Genomic DNA, 21,818 nt, shown 5'->3' with positions numbered 1-21,818 from the left:
AAAATCAGTCAGTGTCAGCACTGAGAAAGGGAATTTAAAATTATGAGTGTTAATTGTGTTTAAAGTCAAGGAAACTTGACTTTATGCTTTCTGATATTAATAGCTGCTGAATCATCTAAAACAATGGAGGAAACTTCATTTCATATTCCTATTCTGAGATGCTAAGACACTAAACTGCAATGACAACAGAGATTTCACACTTCAAGAATCAATTTGAATAGATGTAAACTTATTAAAGATTAAAATGAGCTATTTAGTGTTCTGCAATTAGTGTTAACATCCAGGCTAAAACTACCAGTGGGGAAATACCAGAATGGAAGTGGCAACCATGTGAGAATGTAAAGCCTCAGAGAAATTCTAATCCTGGCCAAAACAGCATTAGAGAGTCTAATTCAGACTAATGATGAAGCCCTATTAGCATAAATCAGAAAAAGAGATAAATAAATCTCCCTGATTAGTATTACTTAACATAAAGTCTCATATTAACTTTCTGAAAGTAATAGAAAATACTTGTATGAGTCTAAGCTGGAGGTTTATTTTACATCTTATTAGGAATTATTTACAGCTGTCAAGATAGCTACAGCAACAAGAACTTTTTTGCTCTTGACAGTTGTCCAATAAGCATTTGTGGTAATTTGAAGATCTTGTAATTAAGAAATCCAGCTATGAAATCATTCTAGGATCTCCAAGTTATTAATGAACTCAGCACAGATATGAAACATGTTTAAATGACTTACGGTTTATAATATTTTCATAGAATCCTAGAATACCTGTTGGAATGAACATTAAGGATCCTTTGGTCTAACTTTTCTTGGGAAAATCATGGTCTAGACAAGATGCCCTGGCACTCTGTCCCGCTGAATCTTAAAATTATCCAGTGTAGGGAAATCCATCACTTCCCTAGGCACAGCTTATTGTTCTTTTGTTGTTGTTGTTTTAATGTTCTTGTGTCCAGTTGGAAACTCCCCAGGAAATGGACATCTTTACTGTTAGAGGTTTTTCTCTAGGAGGGCAGGATATATTAACACTTTATTCTAGAGTATGCACATGGGTACAAAATGTTTTGCTTTCAAAAATCAAAAGCATCAGTGTTTTTTAAATGGGATTTAATAAAAAGGGACAAAAGTAGTTTTTCACCAAGGTAGAAATATTTAAGTTTCTATCCTAATTCTAGTGTATATTTATTTGGTTTGTGTTTTTTTTTTTTTTTTTTTTTTTCTCAGTTGTACCAAAACTCAAGGTTAATAATAATTTCTAACAGATTTATAGAGCTTTGTGGTTTCTTGTTGTTTTGTTGGGTTTTTTGTTGTAGTTTTTGTTTGTTTGTCTGTTTGCTTGTTTTTTTCCTGGAGAGTAGTTTCCTGTATGTCACACAAATTAATATATGCTTTTGCTGAAAAATCTATGGCAGTAGCAGAGTCCCTGAAGGACTTGAACTTAGGAACTTAGGCTCAATGATCCTTATGGGTCCCTTCCCTTGGGAAAACCTGTTCCAAAGGCATAAACTTGAAATAGAAATATAAAGTGGGGAAAAACCAAATGTCTATTGAAGAATCACATTTTCAATCCCTACGATTCCAATCTCTGTCTAAATATTCCTGCTCCAACAAGAAAATCAAGCTAAAATGCACAAAGCATATTGAATCTGTTACATGGATGATGGTCTCTTTGGAAATGGCACTGAACAAGGTCCATTTTATTATACAGAAATAACTAGGTTTTTAAAAATAAGTACATATATACATAAATACTCTGAAATGTCTGACTTATAATATAAACCTCACTTATCAGATGGATATCAGACTCACTTTATAAAATAATATATCTATAAGTGTCACGGAACGACAGCTTGGTTACTACTGTCAACTTGTATATTGGGGGTAAATGCAGATAATCCAAGGGTTGTGGTTTTTTCTGGTTTTTTAGATAAGTATTCTGCAGTTTTATTACACTGCTTCCACAGACCATTCCTTAGGCAAAGAAAAATTTGACATTCTGCATTTTAAGTGTGTGCGCTTGTTGAACAGTGGTTTATAGAGTGGTTGAGCAGACCAACATTCCCAGTCAGTTTATTGTCATCTGGGAACCACCTGAGGGGGCACTCAGTCCTCTTGTCCAGGTCATCGATACAGGCATTAAACACAACTGGCAGCAATACAACGGGGAACCCCAGTGTTGACCTGCCCCTGGCTGGACGTAGCATCCCTCACTACATTCTCTGCACCCAGCCATCCAGACAGTTTTGAACCCAGTGAAGAGTGGACTTGTCCAAGAAATGGCCTACCAGCTTTTCCAGGAGAATGCTGTGGGAGACAGTATCAAAGGCTTTACTGAAGTCTAGGTAGGCAATATTCACAGTGTAGTGCACAGAGCCACCCCACTGCCTCTCATTCCTCATCTGTGCTGTCAGAAGAGCTTGTAGCCATCCACAGCAGCACTCCAGGCACAGGAGTCATTCCCCACCATGTTTGTGTGATGATGACTATGTCATAGCTTTCCTGCTGCACAGTGGCTGCCAGCTCCTCCTCTTCATTACTCATACTGTGTGCAGATGAACTTCTGCTCGGCCGTTGATTTCACTCCAAACACTGGCCTGTTGTTCATGGCTCATCTCTAGCTGGCCTGATCTTATCCCCTTTCCCCTCTAATTCTAGTTTAAAGCCCTCTCAATCATCCCTGTGAACTCATGGGCTAGAGCCCTTTTATCCCTTTTAATAGGTAAATCCTATCTGACCCCATCAGGCCTGGTGTCGTGTAAACATCCCCATGATTCAAAAAGCCAAAATTCCACTGATGGACCTGTCTTTAAGCCATGTGTTGATTGGGTGTATTCTCCTCCTTGGCATTCTTCCTTCCTATTAAAGTGATTGAAGAAACCACTACCTGTGATCCTGTCTCTTCAACCAGTCATCCGAGTGCCATGAAATTGTTTTGATTGCCCTAGGACTTCTCAACCTTGTCACTGCTGGCCTGGACAACCAGAATTTGATAATAATCAGAGAGCTAAATCAGTCCAGGGAGTTTCCTAGCACTAGAAATAAGATTTCACAAACACTGATCCATATGACATATCTGTCTATCCATATGACATATATGTGATGCATATATAAAAGAAAACCTTTGCCAACATTCACACAAACTGTAGCAGTTATGAACAAACAACACTCCATGAATGGTGGAAGCAGCACCAGTGAAATAACTTTAGAGCAAAAATACAGTTTTATTATCTCACAACACTGATTCTGGTTTGTGACTGTAAATGCATTGATTTTTCTAATTTTTGCAAACAAGCAACTCAACTGAGTTACAAGATGTTTCATTTTAAAAATAAATACAGTTATTGCACTATTAAAATCTTAAGCTATCCCAAAACCTTCTATTTTCCCAATGCTAACCAATTAGAAAGCTATATCAAATAGACTTCTTTCAATTTGAACTTTTAACAAACATCCCAAAAGCACTAGGTACAAGAACTTCTTAAATAAAAGTATCATGATTTTTTAATTAATTTAATTTAATTAATTTTATTAAAAAAGCAGCTTCCAGAAGAAATGCCTATTGCATCAGCTGTGGTGACAAATGCCAAGACATACAGAACAATTTTATTTCTCACCCAGCATAATCAACAGTGGTCACGAATTCCAGGGTAGACAATCTCTTGTTGCAGGGGTTACAAGGCTGTTCAACATAGATAGTAATACAGGAAAAGGAAACCTATCAACCAGAACAAATGTAAGACAGAGAATTGCCTTTTCTACCTCCATAAATTGACACCTGGTAACTTCTACCTTTTAAACTCTTCTAAGATGAGATATAAATCAAAGTACATGTTATTCTAGGAGGTGAAATAAGGATATGGATTACTTTAGGAAGAGAAAGGGACTTCAGGAACCATTCCTGAGAACAACCTCTCATGAACTCAGGCGTATATTTTATTTTTTGCTCTAAAGTAGCAATCAGTGTAACTTAAATGCATGACACTTACCCAGACTTCTCATAGTATTAAAGCTCTGAAGCCAGAAACTTTTGTGTGTTACATAAGAAGAAAACAGCCACATCTTTAGTAGTTTCTGGCCAAAAGTGAGGCTCTTTAAAGGTTACTTTAACTAGTGCAATCAGGGTAAAGAGAATTAGCTTTTTGTTCAATAGATAAGGCATTCAAATAGCCTGTGGAAATGTCAATTTTTGTCCCTAATGTTAGGGTCTTAAAGGAGGCAAAACCTCATTACAACAGGCCATAACTTTTTACTGATTTAAATTTTTCTTTGCTATTAGACAGCTTCCAAATTCTGAGTGGGTTTCGAGGTGTAGAGGAGTAAATCAACAGTGGTATGTTTGTCTAAAATTAGAATGCTAGACAAAATAAGAGAAACATTAGCTAATTAAACCAAGTGAAAATAGCTCCATGATCAAGTGGTAGTGGAAAGATGAACTGAAGAGACTGCAGACGTACAAAGCAGGACTTGAGGGTGTGGATGAGAAACCAGACATGACCCAGCAGTGTGCGCTTCCAGTCCAAGAGGCCAACCACAACTTGGGCTGCGTCCAAAGCAATGTGGCCAGCAGGTCAGGGGAGGTGGTTCTGACCTCTGCTCTGTTCTGATGAGACCCACCTGATGCAGTGTGTCCTGCTCTGGGACCATGAGCACAGGAAACACGTGGAGTTGTTACAGTGAGTCCAGAGGAGGGCTGAAGCACCTCTCCTATGAACAGGGCTGAGAGAGTTGGGGTTGTTGAAGGTAATGTAATGGTGGTTTATAAATGATACTTGGCCATTATTTCATTTGAATTGCTTTTGGTTTACTCTGATATATTGAAGAGATTATAGCACTAGAGTGAGATGAAATGAAGATATTTTTCACAAGTCCATGTGGACTCTAAATTTCCTAAAGAGAAATGACTGTTAAAACTAAGTAAAATTTACAAACATTTGCTTTTTCAAAAGCTGTCAAATTAAAAGCTCTTACATAACTCTACTAATATAGAAAAATCTGGACAAACTACTTGCTCTTCTGTGTCCTTAGTGACATTAAACTAATACAATTTTAATTTGCAGTTCAAAACAGAATTAGATTATATTAACCTAATTAATATTTTATTCACTTTTAAAAGGCACTTTTAGACATAATGAGGTTGATATTAGTAACATACAGTAATTTTAAATTAGTCTGCAGTGTTTTAAAAGTGCTGTAACTCTGTAACAGCTAAACAATTAAAAGATAAATTTCAGAAGCAGAAAAATATATAAATGAACAAATCTTGGGTTCCAATTTAGTGCAGTCACTTGTGTTGACTATCTATCTATTGTCATTTGGTTGCTTTTTGTTGGTGTAGTTTTGGGGTTTTTCTTAATAAATTAACTTCCTTTGAAAACAAGGATTTAAATTTTAAAATCTATGTCAGTAGCTCTATTTAATTTCTTGTTGGGTCCAAATCTACAATTTTTTTGTCAAACAAATTATTCACATTTATTAAAGAAAGAATACACTAAAATGAATTCAGAAATTATTATTATTATTATCATTATTGTTATTAATAGGAAAATATTGTCTAAATATTTATTACTATATTCTTGAGATAAATCCAATTACATTTACAATGTATGGCATGTTTCAATATTTGACTGGAAAAATAATTGCTGACAAAAAGAAACAAAAAATAAATAAATGCTTTCTCACATCTCAAAGAACAAATGACATTAAGTCTTTGTGCTAATCAAATCTATTTACTCTGGAATGGAATTGGTATTTAAAGGAATGATTTGTTTTGCAAGATGCAGTAAATCCACCATTTATTCACATATTAGTAATCACTCTGGCTGAATTGCCTAAAGAACACAGAAATTAGAGGAAAGATAAACAAATGCAAATTGGTTATCACAAGGTAAACAGACTCTAATGAATTCTCTATCCTATGTAAGCAACATTATCCCCATCACTCTACTTTGATCTTAAACCAGTGAATATAATCACATAGATGCTTAAGACTTAAGAAAAAACATTTACAGAACAGACTTAAACTTCTCCTGCAAGACCCTAAGAGACTCTGTAGCACCCAAATCAATATGCACTTCTTCTTCTTTCTTGTCTACAGTGTTGTGGTCAACCCCCACACTCACTTCCAGCAGGTTCAGAGCCTTCCAAAAGAACTGCCTCCACCCCCCAACTTCCTGACTTCTAGGCTCTTTTCTCCCTTGCAGGGTAGATACTAAAATCTGGTACAAAAGCAGTAGAAGAGAATAACAGGCAAGTGGGATTGCTCTCTGTCAGGGTGTTCATGTGTTCCACCTACCAGAGAAAACAGTTGCTGGGAAAGTGGCAGTGGGACTGAATGTCATGAGGATTACCCAGCACAGTCCAAAAGCCTGTTTTTCCAAATGATGGCAGCCCTAGAGGGCTACATGCCAACAACTGCTAGATTAAATTTTAACCAAGGGAATTACCAAGGAGGTGAGCTTGAGAAGAAGGACAAAAAGATCACGGCAGTTTTAGAATTCCAGAATTGTCCTGCCACCATTGCAATCTCTGTCTAGGGCTGGCTGAGAATTGTCAACACTGGGGACACAGAGATGCAGTCAGGGCACTGGTGATACAGACTGCAAGAGAGGACCCACACCTGCTGTGTGCACACATGGAGGGTGTCTCACCAGTGCACAGGCTAATAAGGGTGTGGGCAAAGCTGGAGCATGCAGGCAGCTGTCTCAGTGTGTTTAATTCCCACTTCTGAGAATTAGTTATAAAAGGCTGATCTGAAATTTGAAGGGGTTTCTTACAGTTTTATATATATCCAGCATTATGGTTTGTCTTCTGTATTGTGGATTATTGATCCCAAATATATGGTCCATTGATTGCTGGTTATTTGGAAGTCATCAATAATTCAATAAATCACTCGGAATCAGATTTGATATAAACCACTATGAGCTGAGCAGTTTTACTGTCCAACACTGTTACTGAATTCATGCTCAAAAAATGTGTCTTTGAACAAGCGTGAATGTGTCTCTAAACATGGCGGAGAAGGAACGTTCAAGCGTTTGAGAATGACTGTTCAGGCATTGGAAAAGAGAGAACATTTTATAACCCAGTGTTAAACAGAAGCTTCCAATAGTGGACTGAATTGTGGCAAGAGAGTAAATGTTGTTGAAATCAGAAAAATGCAATAAAAGTGACAAATATTAACAATGTATTGATGGATATATAATGTGGCTGGGTCAGAAGGTGACTGCAGCCTTGACTATAGAGGTGTAGTAGGTGAAGGCTCTAAGAGTTAAACAGGACTCAAGTATGTCAGTTTGGAGTAACTGCTCTTTGAAGAAAATCCAAGTGATGAGAAAATGATTCTTGTAATGAGAACTGTGAAGCCCTGTTTTGCTTAGTATAAGGATGCAATTTCTTCAGTACATCTTATTAAAATGGTATGGTTAAATGATGATGGTTAAATGCGTAATACAAACAGCACATATTCTAAATAACACTATTTCATACTAAACCTAGGTTATATTTATTAAGTGACAGAGTTACAACATAAACTACTGTTATGCAATCTCTGCAATATCCCATTTTGCAAAACGTTAGCAAGATGACAGTCAACATGAAACTGTAGTATTGCCAGATGAATTTTATTATGTAATACTTGGCTAATTCATTCCAACTAGGAATTCCAGGTTCCTTTTATTGACAGATACCCTGAGGATGATTTAGATGTTGGTTGAACTGAATTAATTTCTGCTATTTATTTTTATTCATTATAAACAGGGACTGAGTGATGAAGCTCAAAGCCAAATGCCTCAGGCATGCAATGAAGTGTATGGAAAAAGAACAACTTCTTTTTTGAAATTTTATTTTAAAAGAATTAGTATCCTGGACTGCTGTTTCACAAATAACAAGTTTTTATAAGCAAAGTTAAAATAAATAAATCATACTGTCTAAATTATGAATTAATTTCTAACCTTGTACAACTGTATTTGAAAAATGCAAACTTATTTTTAGTGAAAAGTGTAATTTTTATATCACCTAAAATGTATGTGTTATCAGATAAATAGACATTACTGCATATGAATCTGTTAATTTCATTTCTAAGATAGGTACAGTTACATTTATTTTAATGTGCAAATTCCAGATACTTATGTAGCTGAACATTCATTTATCTGGAAGACTGAATTTATGTGGGCACTAATTTGTTATGGATAATGAATGCGCTATGCAAGAAAAACACACATTTCTTCTATAAAAGCCAAATAATTTTTAAATTTAGCAACATGACATTATTTATGTATGACAATTACTGTGCTTTAAAATAGAGTCATTTTATAGTTACTTGTACTGAAGTCTTAAGAATTATTAATATTTAATTTGTTTTTATCAGGAAAATCTATACAGACAAAAAGAATATATACTGATAGATTTCATACAAGTACAAAAATATTAAAGACAAACATTTGGGTTTAAAATGAAACAATTCTTCATCCTCACTTGAATTATTACTCTTTTCCTATGTTCACAAACAAGCTTCTTGTACAAACTATGATCTACATCTGGGAGTTTTAATAATGCTGATGACTTGGTATAAACTTAGTAGGACAGTGGTATATGCTCATTTTTCTTTTTACAAAAGGAAAAAATAAAAATAAATGTCTTATTCTTCTATTGTTTAAATACATATTTCACAGGAAAAACGAAGGCCGAAGTAGCAGTTCAAGTCTAGTTCCTAACAATACGATATAATTCTCACACAATCCCTTGTATTTCCTGTATCGCAGAGATGGTTATTTGGTCAGCAGTTACACATGCCATCATCTCGATGTTATGGATTTTACTTGACTTATAAAAGAAGAGAAGTGGACAATGTTGGCCCCTTAGAATTGTTCAGCTACAATACGTCTTGTCGTTTTTTGGGTTGAGATATATAGATATATAGAGATATATAGAGACATGAAATTTTAAGAAACTAACATATTTTTGTCCTATTCCTATTGATCTTTCGTGCTCTGGTGCCACATCATTCTAGTGAGTTAAAAGTTTGCAATGTGTGGTATGACTTCTATTTGCTCAATGGTTTGGGAGATTGACTGGCACTGTATATATTTTTTCAGTTTGTTTTCACAATTTATAGTGAGTTACTTGTTTCCCAATTAACACAAAAGCTCATTCTGTGAGCTTTCTTGCATTTGTCTACCAATAACGAATGTTCATATATCAACTGATATTACTTTAATTAGATCCTTTCCTGAGGGTTTTCTTCCACCCTTCCTTTCCTATTCCGCTCCCAGATCCTAAAATGGATTTCAGCTAAGAAGGGAAAATTTGAATTGCAGTGGTAATTTTTGAATGATGAATGAGCTTTTGTGGAGGACAAGAAGGTTCAGCTACAAGAAGGAGTTAAACTGTCTGAAAATAGGGATGCTGGAGACAGAAGGCTACTTTGCAAGGGAGTGAAGCATTTCTGAGAGCTGAGATAAGGAAAAACCTCACATTATCCTGTAGCCATCCTGGAATGAGAGCACTAAGGTGCCATGTTTCACTGCAGATATGGACTGGAGGATGGACCCAAGGGTGGTCTGGAATGCCTTGTACCACTGTCCTTTGGACTGGGGCTGGTGCAAACGCATATAAGGATTCTGCTTGTGATGTGTCTTTGCAAACTCCATGTGGAGTTGCATATTGTAGTAGGAGTCAGCATATTGCATTTTTTAAATATATATAAATATTTGAGTAGAAATTAATTCACCTCAAGGCATACCATGAAAATTTCCCAAGAGCTAGAAAATGGATTAGTCACTCTAGAGTTTTATAGAGTTTAGCTTGCTTGTTTGGTTGCACTCAGTTTTCTTGCGGTTTGTTTGGTGGCTTGGTTTGGTTTGGGTTTGGTTGGGGTTTATTTTCATAGTATTTTTTCTACAGAAACACAAGAAAGGATATTCTGCACCTTCTATTTCCATGCTATCTCACATTTTCTGGCTTTTCCTTAATCCATATCTCTACTCAGTTCAAATTAACTTTGAAGTAATTTTTGCTTTTTTTACTGAAAACTAATGTGCTCACTCCAAATTCCCTGCAGAAGGAATAGACATTTTGCCTTTGAAAAGAATACACACATAGAATTTTTATAGGATTCTACTTTGCAGACAGACTGTATGCTGTTCTTCAAATTTCTATAAATGTCATGGACATGTGCAACCCTTGGCACTACTGAAAGCTTTGTTATTAACTACAGTGGAATTTGAACTAAGTTTCCAGTTAGTGGTTTTATTGACTTTCTACTTTCAAGGTCTTTTATAACATGAAAACTAGTAATTTAGATTTTCAGCTAAATTGCCTGTTCCATTTTTCCTCCTATTCTAACAATTTGGATCAAAGATTTTGTTCCTACAAATAATTATGTATTATAAAATTAGCCTGTAAAATACTTAAGATTCTTCATAAGCATTTTTATTAGATGAGTCATTGGAATGGGAGAGCTAGATCAGTTGATTTATCAACCAAAAGAGAAACAGAGAAATTGGAAGGCTAAGGTTTGTAGCTACACTATAATAAGAAAAGCACACTGCTACTTTACTATATTACTTACAATCTCTTGAGTTCCTTCTCAGTAGCAGCTATGTATTTCCTGCAAGCAGTATTACTCATGGGACATAGCAAACAAAGATTTTCATACAACTGCATATGCTGGCTGGGACTTGAACCCAGCTGGAAATGTTTCTGAGTCCCTAAATTGTGGAAAATAGCTTTTGTACTTCCATAGCTTCTGTACAGAGGTTATTGTCCTCATCAAAGGGAGTTCATTTCCCACCTCTCCTCAAAGTTATCTAATTTTCATTAGCATATGATTTACAGAGTAAAGGAGATTTTTAATGAACTAAAATCAATTTCATTTTTATTTTATGACTTGTTGCATTTATCTTAATAAATATAATGAATTAGTTTTCATCACGTCTGTGAAACAAACAATTCTTGCATATAGTAAAAACTGCAATGTTCAGTTAGGGGCAAACTGAATCAAATAAATAGCACTGAAGGTTCTCTACCCCATATATCAACTTATTTTTCAATCTTGAACTCAAGAAGGCAATGAGACAATTCTTTTTACTAATTTATGGATCATAGGAGAAAGCTCTACTTGAAAATTTGCATAACAAAAATATTTAAATAAGATCTATGGATCAGTTTATCTTGAAAACTGAACACATCTCTTTGAGTACATGTTAATTATAAAAACCATTATATATTAAAAGAGAAGGAGAACAGTAATTGATTTTGTGAATAAACTTGTGTAGAAATACATATGAATTCCTGATGGGTGTAACAAGTAAGGATACATCAAAGTACTGCAGATACAACAGAAATGCTGACAGGATAGCCTTGAATGTGAGCTCAGAGACCATTTGCAGAAGTTTGCATAGCCAATGCCACCTTAGCTGAAACTCCAGAATAACTACCAGCAAAACTTCTTTATCCACCACATTATATCCCTAGTAACACCTTCACTATAGGATATTATCTCTATATAGGTATTATCTTATATCATTATAAATATTATTTTTTTGTTATCTTATTAACTTAGGTATTCTATATAGATATTATCTCCATATGTAGGTAAGGGAGTTTGGATGAAAATAATCTATTTTCCTATGCTGCAGAGTCCAGTCAATCATGCTATTGAAGATGCATCCACCTTGCATGGAGAAACTGTGATATCCCACTGCCTTTTTTTCTTAAATTAAAAAAAAAACAAAAAACAAAAAACAAAAACAAAACAAAACAAAAAACCACAAAAAAAAACAAACAAAACAAAAAAAAAACCCCCACTCTTTCAAAAGATAAAACAAGAATTTACCTCAATTTCCATTTTGTTATGGAATGGCTGACACTTGCCAGTGCCTTTCTGTTTCCCTTCTACCTGTTCTTAGGATGTCTTGAAATGTTATGTGTTTCTGCAAACCAAGGACTTGGGTTTAAACTAATTAATTTGGTTTGAAAGATTTTCAGCATCAAATTTTGGACATGGAATTTTGCTGCATAGAACATCTGAAACACTAACTAGGATAACTATTACAAAATTTAGATGTTGTGCTTTATTTGCTAGAAATAGTTGTTTACCTAAATTTGTCTTTATACTGCCTGGCCTCATAAACAATTCAAGCATAAATTCTGTAAAAGATTCCTTGCACTTTAAATAAGTTAACATCACTTTTATTAGCTTACTGTATGAAAAAGTTATGCTGATGTTTATTTTCATTTTCCATTCATGAAAGACTTTTCTTGAAGGAGAGGCTTGCAAAGTCTGGCAAAAATGGGAATAGAATATGAAAAGCCTTGTTTTGCAATATTCAGGAACACCACTTCCTTTATTGCATGCCCTCACAGAAACTCTTCCTTGAAATCCATTCAACTTATCAGGCAACATTTCTATCCAGGCTCTTCATCAATAGATGTGCTTCCTTCCACATTTTATTATTTTGTAAATGAATTCGTTCTTTTTTTCACCAGTAATGTTGAAATCTTGTGGTCAAAGCTTTTTTTTTTTTTCCCTCCAAAAAGTTGTGAGTTCTTTATTACATAGTTATGACAAATTATTTTGAGTAATAACTAATTTACTTGTTTTTTTCTTAAATAAATGTAGATTTAAAATTTCACTTGTCATTTACAAATAAATAAATCTCTAAATGTAGCATTTAACTGGGATGGTATTTAAATGAATACTCAGGTACAACACAGTTGAGGTAACAAGATTAAAATTAAATTTTAATTTTTGTATATCAACAACTCAAACCCCAGAACACCTAATGATATTTTAAGAAAGCTGTGGCCCTCTTTTATTTTACAATAAGATTTAATTGAAAAGAACTTTGAGTAAAAGAAAAGAAGCACTAAAGAAGCTACATTTTTCGTCTTTTGTTGTACAATAAATGGTGAACTACAACTGTCATTTAAAATACTGTAATACAACTTTCAGCTGTAAATCACAAAGACTACACACTATGTTTTTACATAAAAGAGACAGTTCAAGCCTTTAAGCTTCCTTAAAAAATATATAAAATAGTGCAGTCACTTATTCACAGATCTATTGACTGTAACTCTTGTGTCTCATGTAGTACCTCTCTTCTCCCTTTCTGCCTAGAAATAAACCCAAGTGAAATCACGCTATAAATATTTTCTCTTCTCAGATATTTGCATTAGGATGATACATATTTTTCTTCTGAATATACAACTTCTTCATTCTTGCTTCTCTAGAAGGAACACAGTGAGTAGCCCACACTTCTATCTGTTTTGGAATCTCAAACCAGGAGAGAACATCCCCACCCCATGCAATGGGCAAGCAGGAGATAAAGCCATGAACTAACAGGGAAAGTTGTGCAACAACAAAAAATGATTATGCACTAATAACTGTGTCTCATTAGAGACAAAAGGGATGAAACCTGAAGGTGTAAAAGGAAAACTTGGGAGTGATGTCTAAAGCTAGGTCTTCTTTTTGCCAAATCACAGATAGAAGGTTAATTTCTATCAATTTTTTTAAGGAGTTCTTCAATATGTTCCCTGCCTTGAAAGCTGATGCTTTGATGACCGTCATGTTCTCAGTTTGGGTTCCTGGCAAAGCAGAAGCGTGTGTGAGAACCTGGTGTCAACCAGTGTATGTGGAACAGTCCCATATCAGATATTTCATTTTGGAGCACAAACTGGGACAGTTCAGGCTAATTTTAAAGCAAGTAAATAGGGAAGTTTCTTACATCAGTTAAAAGTTGTTTCTTTTTGCTCTTTCATTCTAATAGAGAATGCAATATTTGCACAAAAGTGTAGCTGTGAAAATATCACCAAAACAAGCAATCAGAGAATTCTCCTATGGAAATAAATTATACCAATATTGTTGTTACCTTAACTTTTAATTTGCTCCGATGTTTCTGAATTCAGGAATTTTAAGAGGATACATAATATCCTCTTTCAAGAAAAAAGTTTGCATCCTTTTGGATGCATATGTCTGAAGATCAAATTCTGCTTTTGGTACATCAGCAAGAATCTGATCCATGCTCCTGTAATTTAAAGTTGGTCTCAATTTAAAAAAAATAGAAGTACGAATTCAATAATGTACCTAATATTGTCTTATGAAGATAAAGACTGCCTAATTTCTCACTTTTCCAAGAACTTTCATATCTAGAATACTGCATCCAGTTTTGGGCCACTCTGTAAAAGGATGACAGTGACCAGTTGAAGAGAACACAAGGAGGTCACTGAGATGGTGGGGCTGAAGCACTTGCTCTTTAACAAGAGTCTGAGGGACCTGGGCTTGTTCAGTTTGGAGCAGAGCTGGCCTTGAAGGGATCTATCCCAGTGCTGCGGGGAAGTCATTGAGGAGACATAGCCAGGCTCTGCAAAGCAGTGCAAGTTGGAAAGATGAGAAACAAGTATAAATTGAAATAAGAGAGATTCATCTGAATATAACTAGAAGTTTTCCACCATAAGGACAGAGAGGCAGTGGCACAAGCTGAGAGAGATGGTTCACTTCTCATCCTTGGATGATTTCAAGACCCAACTGGATGAAGACCTAAGGATCTTAGTCTGACCTAACTGCATGAAGACCTAAGCAGCCTGGCCTGACCTCCTTGGAGCTGACCTGCTATGAGCAGAAGATTGGACTAGAGACTGTCCAATGCCCTTTTTCTATATGAACAATATGATTGTATGAAATTTTTATTTTATACAGAGCTATTTCAGCTTACCAGATTTGATAGTTACCTGGTTTATTTCATGTGATAGAAAATCCAGGAAGATATCAGTTACAAGAAATTATTTTAAAGCTGCACAATCAATACATATTAAGTCTATACTCTCAAAAAGCCCCTGTGGAATCCCATAAAAATACATGAAAACCAAGGTAAAAGCCAATTATGTGTGTCTGCCAAATTCATTAAAATTAACTAATGAGACTGTTGCCTTTTAAAATTGCTTGTGTCAGGTGGCAATGACAAACTTCATAAGATAGTACTTGCAGAATGTCACTAAATAGTTTGCAGTTAATTTCTATCAGTATAAAATATTAGATTAAGACAATAATAATGTTCACATGAATTTGAAAAAATTAATTAGAAACCTTCTTTAGAAACCTCACTGCATATGTGAATAAAATGATAAAAATAACTTTCATTCTGAGGACTTTAAATAGGAAAAATGCTCCTGCTGTAATAAACAAATAACAATAATTAGTATAATGACAATATATAATACTGAGCTTTGGTTCTTCCCATCCTATCAAATCAGAAGTAATTATTTTTCCTCACAAAACTGCTAATAAAGGAATTGTGATGCACATTAGGGATGTTTAATGTTTATTATCAGTGTCTCTGTTATAGTATGTAAAGCTTCAATTTTTGTGTGAGGCTGTGGATTTTCTACTATTTAAAAAAGTATTGCAAAAGGCAGAAATATATCTCATTTGCTAAGAGCTCTTCTCTAAACGTATCTGCAACACTTGAGATATGAATTTGGATTCAGGTTTGAACACGAGACAATATGAAGATCTGTTGACAACCTCTTCCTCTCTCTCTCCTAGTCATGTAAGGCAGCATGGTATAAGCATTTTTATGGCACTTTACTAGGGGTTTTTGCAAGTCTAGAAAGATAAAACAACATTTATAAACATATGCTTAGCAAATACTTTTCAAAACTTGAAATGTAAATGAATGTAATACAAAACCAGAAACATGAATGATATATGAAGTTGTTCTAAAATGTGTACCTGTATAAACTGTATAATGAAAATCTTACACAAGACTTTAGCTCTCTATGGTTTTTCATTATCAATTTGAAATCATCAGTTTTCTGAGTTTTCTGTAAAAAAAAAAAAAAAAAAAAATTATATATATATATATATATATATATATATATATATATATGGGCATCCTCCAAAATTACCTCCAGCTCAGGGATTGCTATGTCTGGCTGTATGTACCCAGATACATGAATTCCACATAAGATGGTGACAGTTATATCTGGAAAGGCGTGGTCAATGAGCTGTGTTCAAGATTCTGTGCTTGTCAATTCGAACGTTTGTATTCACTACTCACAAAATACATGTGGCTAAAATTATAAGACTTTCTCCTGCTCATTTCTTAGGAAAAGATGGATGTCTGTGTAGTATCTGCCCCAAATTCCATCTGCCTGTATCCATCCCCATGTGAAAGAGTGAATGATTAGTCTTGTAGCTAATCTCAGCCTGGCTGATAGGAGACAGCAAGTGCAATGGGCACAGTCTCAAACAGCCAGGTTTGAGACTGGACTTCCATATTCACTATAGTAAACATATTTTGGTCTTGATGGAAATTTTAGAGATGTTTTAACCAACAACGAAGGCTGTTTGGACCTTAATGGTTTGACAGTCCTGACTCATTGCTTCTTTCATGAAAAGCATGGTGCCTCCTCAGATCAAAACAGAAGTGGGAGTGAGGCCCTACCACACTTAATTTTGTATTAGTTAATCCTCCAGCAGTGGGAGGTGGCACCCTCATCGGAGTGGCTCTGTGCATAGTTCACTCCTGTTCTCACTGGGATTTCTGATGCTGTATCAGCACAATCCACTGGCTTCAAAAAGTTAGTCATGCTTTGTGGCCTACTGTGATTGCAAAGCTATCTGTGATTGCAAAGCAAGCTGCCTTGGAAAGTCTTACTGCCTTGAAATTTCCCTTACATCTAGTATATTGGTTTAACCCCAAAAGAGAATGGAATGAAACAAACCAAAACTGAATATTTTCCACTGTATCAACCAATTAAGCATTAAATATACGATTTGTAGATACGCTACAGAGAGGGGTGGGTCGCAAGGAGAGAACCGAACCACATCTTCTGCACTGATTTGTCATTGGTTTAGGCTTCACTGTAATGCCAGACTGAGCCTACATAACCATCTTAGGATAAAATTTTTTCTTCTTTAGATCACGTTGGGATGTATAAAAGATTTCTTGTATGGAGACAGATTTATAGGAGATCTGAAACCTGCATACATGCAATTTGTTACAATAGTATTGCTATTTTCCCTATTGTGTGTCAACAGAAGGCAGTGAACCACTATTAATATGTTATATTTTAGATTCTCATTAGCCTGGAGTAAGCAGTAAACATATATATCACAATTTAATCCATCATATTATGTACTCAGTATTAAAAATAACTATCTTAATATCTGAATAATCCAGAACTATAGTCTAATAGGACTTCAGATATTACTTGCAAGAATTTTTAAAAAGTTATTCTAACATAACATCTTAATTTTGAAGTGCTTTAGCCTTTGTAAACTTACAGAGCAGCAAAATATAAGATTTCATTATAAAATTAAATTAAAGGAATCTGGAAGAATATAAAATTGAAATAAAAGTAAATGGGTTCAAGATAAAAAGCCTGGAATATTTTAGTTATTTCTATTGTAGACATGTAAGTAGGAGAGGGGAGAATCAATACTCATTTCAAGCTTAAAAACATGAATTTTCTCAGAACACAGGCATGTTTGTTGTCAACAAGATATCAGTCATACAAGACCCAAACCTCTTAAATCCTATTTTTAAACTAGTATGTTTCTATTAACACTGTACCTGTGATTCTCCAGTCTATCTTGCCCTCTCCACCTTGAAAAGGAAGTTGTTACTCATGTTAGATGATTCAGCTGCTAAAAAAGCAGACGCTAAACTGCTATATTTTACATTCAGCAGGCAAAACACTTTCTCTAAGTTTGAAATTTGAGTCCTTAATGGATGAAACAGACTGCAAAGGAAACCTTTTCTGATGAGAATAATTACATTTTCTATCTCTAGTATTTTTAATTCTATAATCAAAGGGAAGCTATTCAGGTGACTTACCTGCCCAATGCAGGCTTGAATGGCCTTATGTTAGAGAACCAATATCTATACATGGAAAGCCTAACTACATCACTGGTGTATAGAAAGTAAAGTTTAATATTAATCTTAACATGACCTTTGTATTGATATGGAAAAAGTATGATTTCTACAGGAACTTAAATGTAATTTTTAAAAAAACAACCCAAAGTATTAGATATAATCTCAAAAATCCTTTTAAAATACACTAGATTAGGTATCAACGTGAATAATCAGTAAACTTTTAAATTTTAGATCCCTTTGGCTCTCCAAAATTAGGTAGGTAGCATGCAAGAACCAGTTATCTCAAAATCAGAACTCCCAGGCAGAATCTCTTTTAGAAAATTATTTTTCTCCAAATGGATCCGTGAAACAATTAATGTTCCATACTTGTATTCAATACATGTTCAATACATATATTCAATACATGTTTAAGTAGTCAGAATTTCTTTATTAATATTTATGTTAATATTTATGTTAATATTATGTTAATATTTAAATGCAAGCTCCTTTTTTCATGGTAAAAATGTGATTGTGATTTAAAGCTTCTTGGTTCTCAAAAAATTATGTTAAAATTTAAACAATAAGAGGGAAATCTAGAATGGTCAATTTTATGATCAAAAAAACTTATTAAAATCATTAAATGGTCAAGAGCCTGAACATCATGAAACTCATGGGTAGTAAGACTTTCAACTTAGCACTCCTTAAGGTCATGCAGCCCAAAAAACAATCACCAAAAAACCAAACCAAACCAAACCAAACCAAAACAAAACAAAAAAATCCCAGGAAAAAATGTTACATTTATCACTTTCAGAGCCACAGCTGGGTTTTTTTAGCATAAAGAATGTTCCTGTAGGTAGTTTTAGCTGGCTATATATTGAAAAAACAGCCTTGTTTGATAGGGAGAACAGTCCCCATGGAACATGAACTGGCAGAAGGCCAGCGTCAGTAAGGAAAATTCAAAATCAGCTGCGGCACAGCAGCAGCCTAAAGTATCAATTTTCAAAATAATTGAGTCATTGTTAAACACATGAAGTACTCAATAATACTTTTTTTCTTGAATAAATTATAATAGCCATTAGAAGTGAATTCAGTAAACACTTTTTTAACCCACAGTTTTGAGTGAGTAGAATTTCTGGCATGTACCCAAACAGGTCACCATGAGTATGATAATGTGGCAATCTGTTATCATTAGCTCTGTTGGAAAGGTTCTGAACACACTAGAGAGAATTAAATGACCTGGAAAACTCAGTCTATGGAAAAGTCTATTGTACTCATCTCCTTTATTTCCACCTCTATGCATCACTGGAACAGTGGAACAGCAAGATTTGCAGTGGTGACAAAGATAAAGGTCATTTTTCTGTTTCTCTTTCATCCAGCACAAGCCATTTAAGTACTGTTAAATTCTACACATACAGAAAATTACTATTTTCTGTCAGGTCCTTCTGCTCTTTTGGTGTGTTAGTTGACTGAAATCTTCACATTTGGAAGACATTGCAGACTTGTATTTTAAAAATCAGTGCTACTTTTGCTCCTGACCATCACTGCTACAACTGTCAGAATTTCAGATCATCCAAAATAACAATATACAACCCCCCTCTATAGCACATTTTAACAACTGCTTTTCCTAACCAGTGTAATTATTTCCAGCAAAATCTAATCTTTATGCCAAGATCCACATGGTCAAGATAGATACTATAAAAAGAATGACATAACAGAAACATTCAATGACATTCAAAAACATGCATCAGAGACATTTCTATGGTTTATATAAACTTCATTGCTGTTCTCTATTTATTTGAGTGGTTAACTTAAAGAGAAGAATGCAACTTTGACATGCATCAGCTATTCTGATTTAACAGTTTTGTATGCAAACTTTATTCCTGGCAAATCCAGCTAAAAATAAATCCAATGAAAGAAAAGAAACGGGAATCAGTGGAACTTTAGGGGGAAAAAAAATGCATTTTGGGAGAGATGAACATATGCCTTGACCTCAAAGTTGAGAAAAAAATTCAAGGGATTGTAGGCAGGAAAGATCAGTGTTTTCTCTAAATCTCTTTTATTTCACACTATGTTCTTACTGAGAGGCTGAGGACATGGACTACCAATTATATATTTTTGACAAGAATATTCTTCACTTGTAAATAAGCAGCTCCTGCTTAGGCATAAAATTATACCAAAACTTTCTTCTTTATGGAAGTGTAACAAAATACAACACAATTTTTTTTCACTGATTTTTTTTCCCCATAGGAATTTCTATATTTAAGCACTTTATCATTTACGACTAATGAACCACGTGGATTAAAGAAACAGACACAAGACTCAGTTCTGCTCTGTTGCAACAGAGGATGAATTTAGCACCTCACACAAAGGCTGGCAGGGCAGAAGTTGGTTCTGTCACTTGATATTATAGATTAATGTAGAAAGAATATCTACATAAAGGATCCTGAAATATTTGTCAAAATTTGACTACCATAAAACTCCAGTCTAAAGACTAATAGAATTCTGGAATGGTATACACAATTTAGCCTATAAGAAGTTATTATTTTGAGAAAAAAAAATCTGTGGGAAATTATGTCTTAAACACACCTTAAACAATTATGTCTTAAACTTATTTTTTCCGTTCTTTAGCAAGAAAATTAATTATTTTTCATTTATGTCTTGGGAAAAAAAAACTCTTTTCCCTCTCCTCTTCCCCTATCACTTTTTGATCTCAACACCATTAAAGATACCTCTTAGATTCCAGAAAGCCTGCTTTGCATGCACTCAGAATCAAAATATTTTTATATTACAAATATCCTTCAATAAATCCTCTACTATTATAACACTTATAGGAAAAAAAAAAAACACCAAAAAAAAAAAAAAAAAAAAAAAAAAAAAAAAAAAAAAAAAAAAAAACCAAGTTTAAATCCACCTGCCAATCTTTCCTATGTTTTTAGTGCAATATATTTCCAAGGGCAAGAAAATGAGTTAAACTGGTGTCACATTTAAAATGATACTGTGAATCTACTCATATCAAGTTACTCATTATCAGTTGTAATTCAGTTATGTCTTTTGGAGGTCATTGTCTTTCTCATTCATTACAATGGCTTTCTGGTTCTCTGATATGATTCTCAATTAGTTGGGTAAGCAGGTGAAGCTCTGACATCCAACAATGAACTATGTGCTTCCAAATATGTTTGCACAGCCACACTTTACACTTTAGCAAGCTCTTTACCTTAACCCATTAATAAACCATAGTTTGAGGTTAAGAATAAAGACTCAACTCAAAAATTAATTAGAGGTGTTCTGAACTACATGATCATGAGTCATTCAGCTATGAAATGATAAAGCACACCAGTTAACAGATAACCGCAGACATTTACTCCATCTTATTTCAATCTGTGGCTGTACTCATGACAAATTGAAAGTGAATAACCATGGTTCATCTGTAAAGTGAATATCAGATTCAAATGACTCAAATCTGCAGCTGCTGTATCACAATGGTTTGTATCACAGCAGTCTCTTGAACAAAACACTTTCCCTATTCACCTGCTTCATTAATACAGATTTGTATTTATTCAGTAGTCTGGCAAGGTATGCCCTGAGTTACACAAACCACTAAATATAGGTGGGAAAAAACCCTAACTCCTAAAAGGGGCATTATCCTTGACCTTCATGAGTTTTACCTTTGTGGAACTCTCTTGTCATTTCAGAGTCCTGCAGCAAACCCACCATATTCTAGACCTAGTCCAAGCCACACTGAAATACCCGAGATGATAGACTTGCAGTATAGACTTTGTGACTTTTCTAAAGAGATCTCCAGAATCAATTATATGCTACTAAGCACGACACAAAAATTAGATTTCAAAACCTATTCAGTACATTCAGGTTAAGAGTATACTGCAGTGACTATTTTAATAAAAACTTATGAGGAATGGTAAACACTTTCAAAACAGAACCCTCTACAAATCCACAGTGAGAAATATAA

General features: G+C 34.5%; 1 protein-coding gene across 4 annotated transcripts in view; it reads right to left on the bottom strand.

The window, feature by feature from the left end:
* The window catches only part of CNTN5 (contactin 5), a 611,680-nt gene that overhangs the window by 399,517 nt on the left and 190,345 nt on the right, over nt 1-21,818 (bottom strand). The window lies entirely within an intron of this gene.

Source organism: Hirundo rustica, chromosome 2 (genome assembly GCF_015227805.2).
Source record: "Hirundo rustica isolate bHirRus1 chromosome 2, bHirRus1.pri.v3, whole genome shotgun sequence".
Classification (NCBI taxonomy): domain Eukaryota; kingdom Metazoa; phylum Chordata; class Aves; order Passeriformes; family Hirundinidae; genus Hirundo; species Hirundo rustica.
This window is presented reverse-complemented; position numbering and strand designations above follow the sequence as displayed.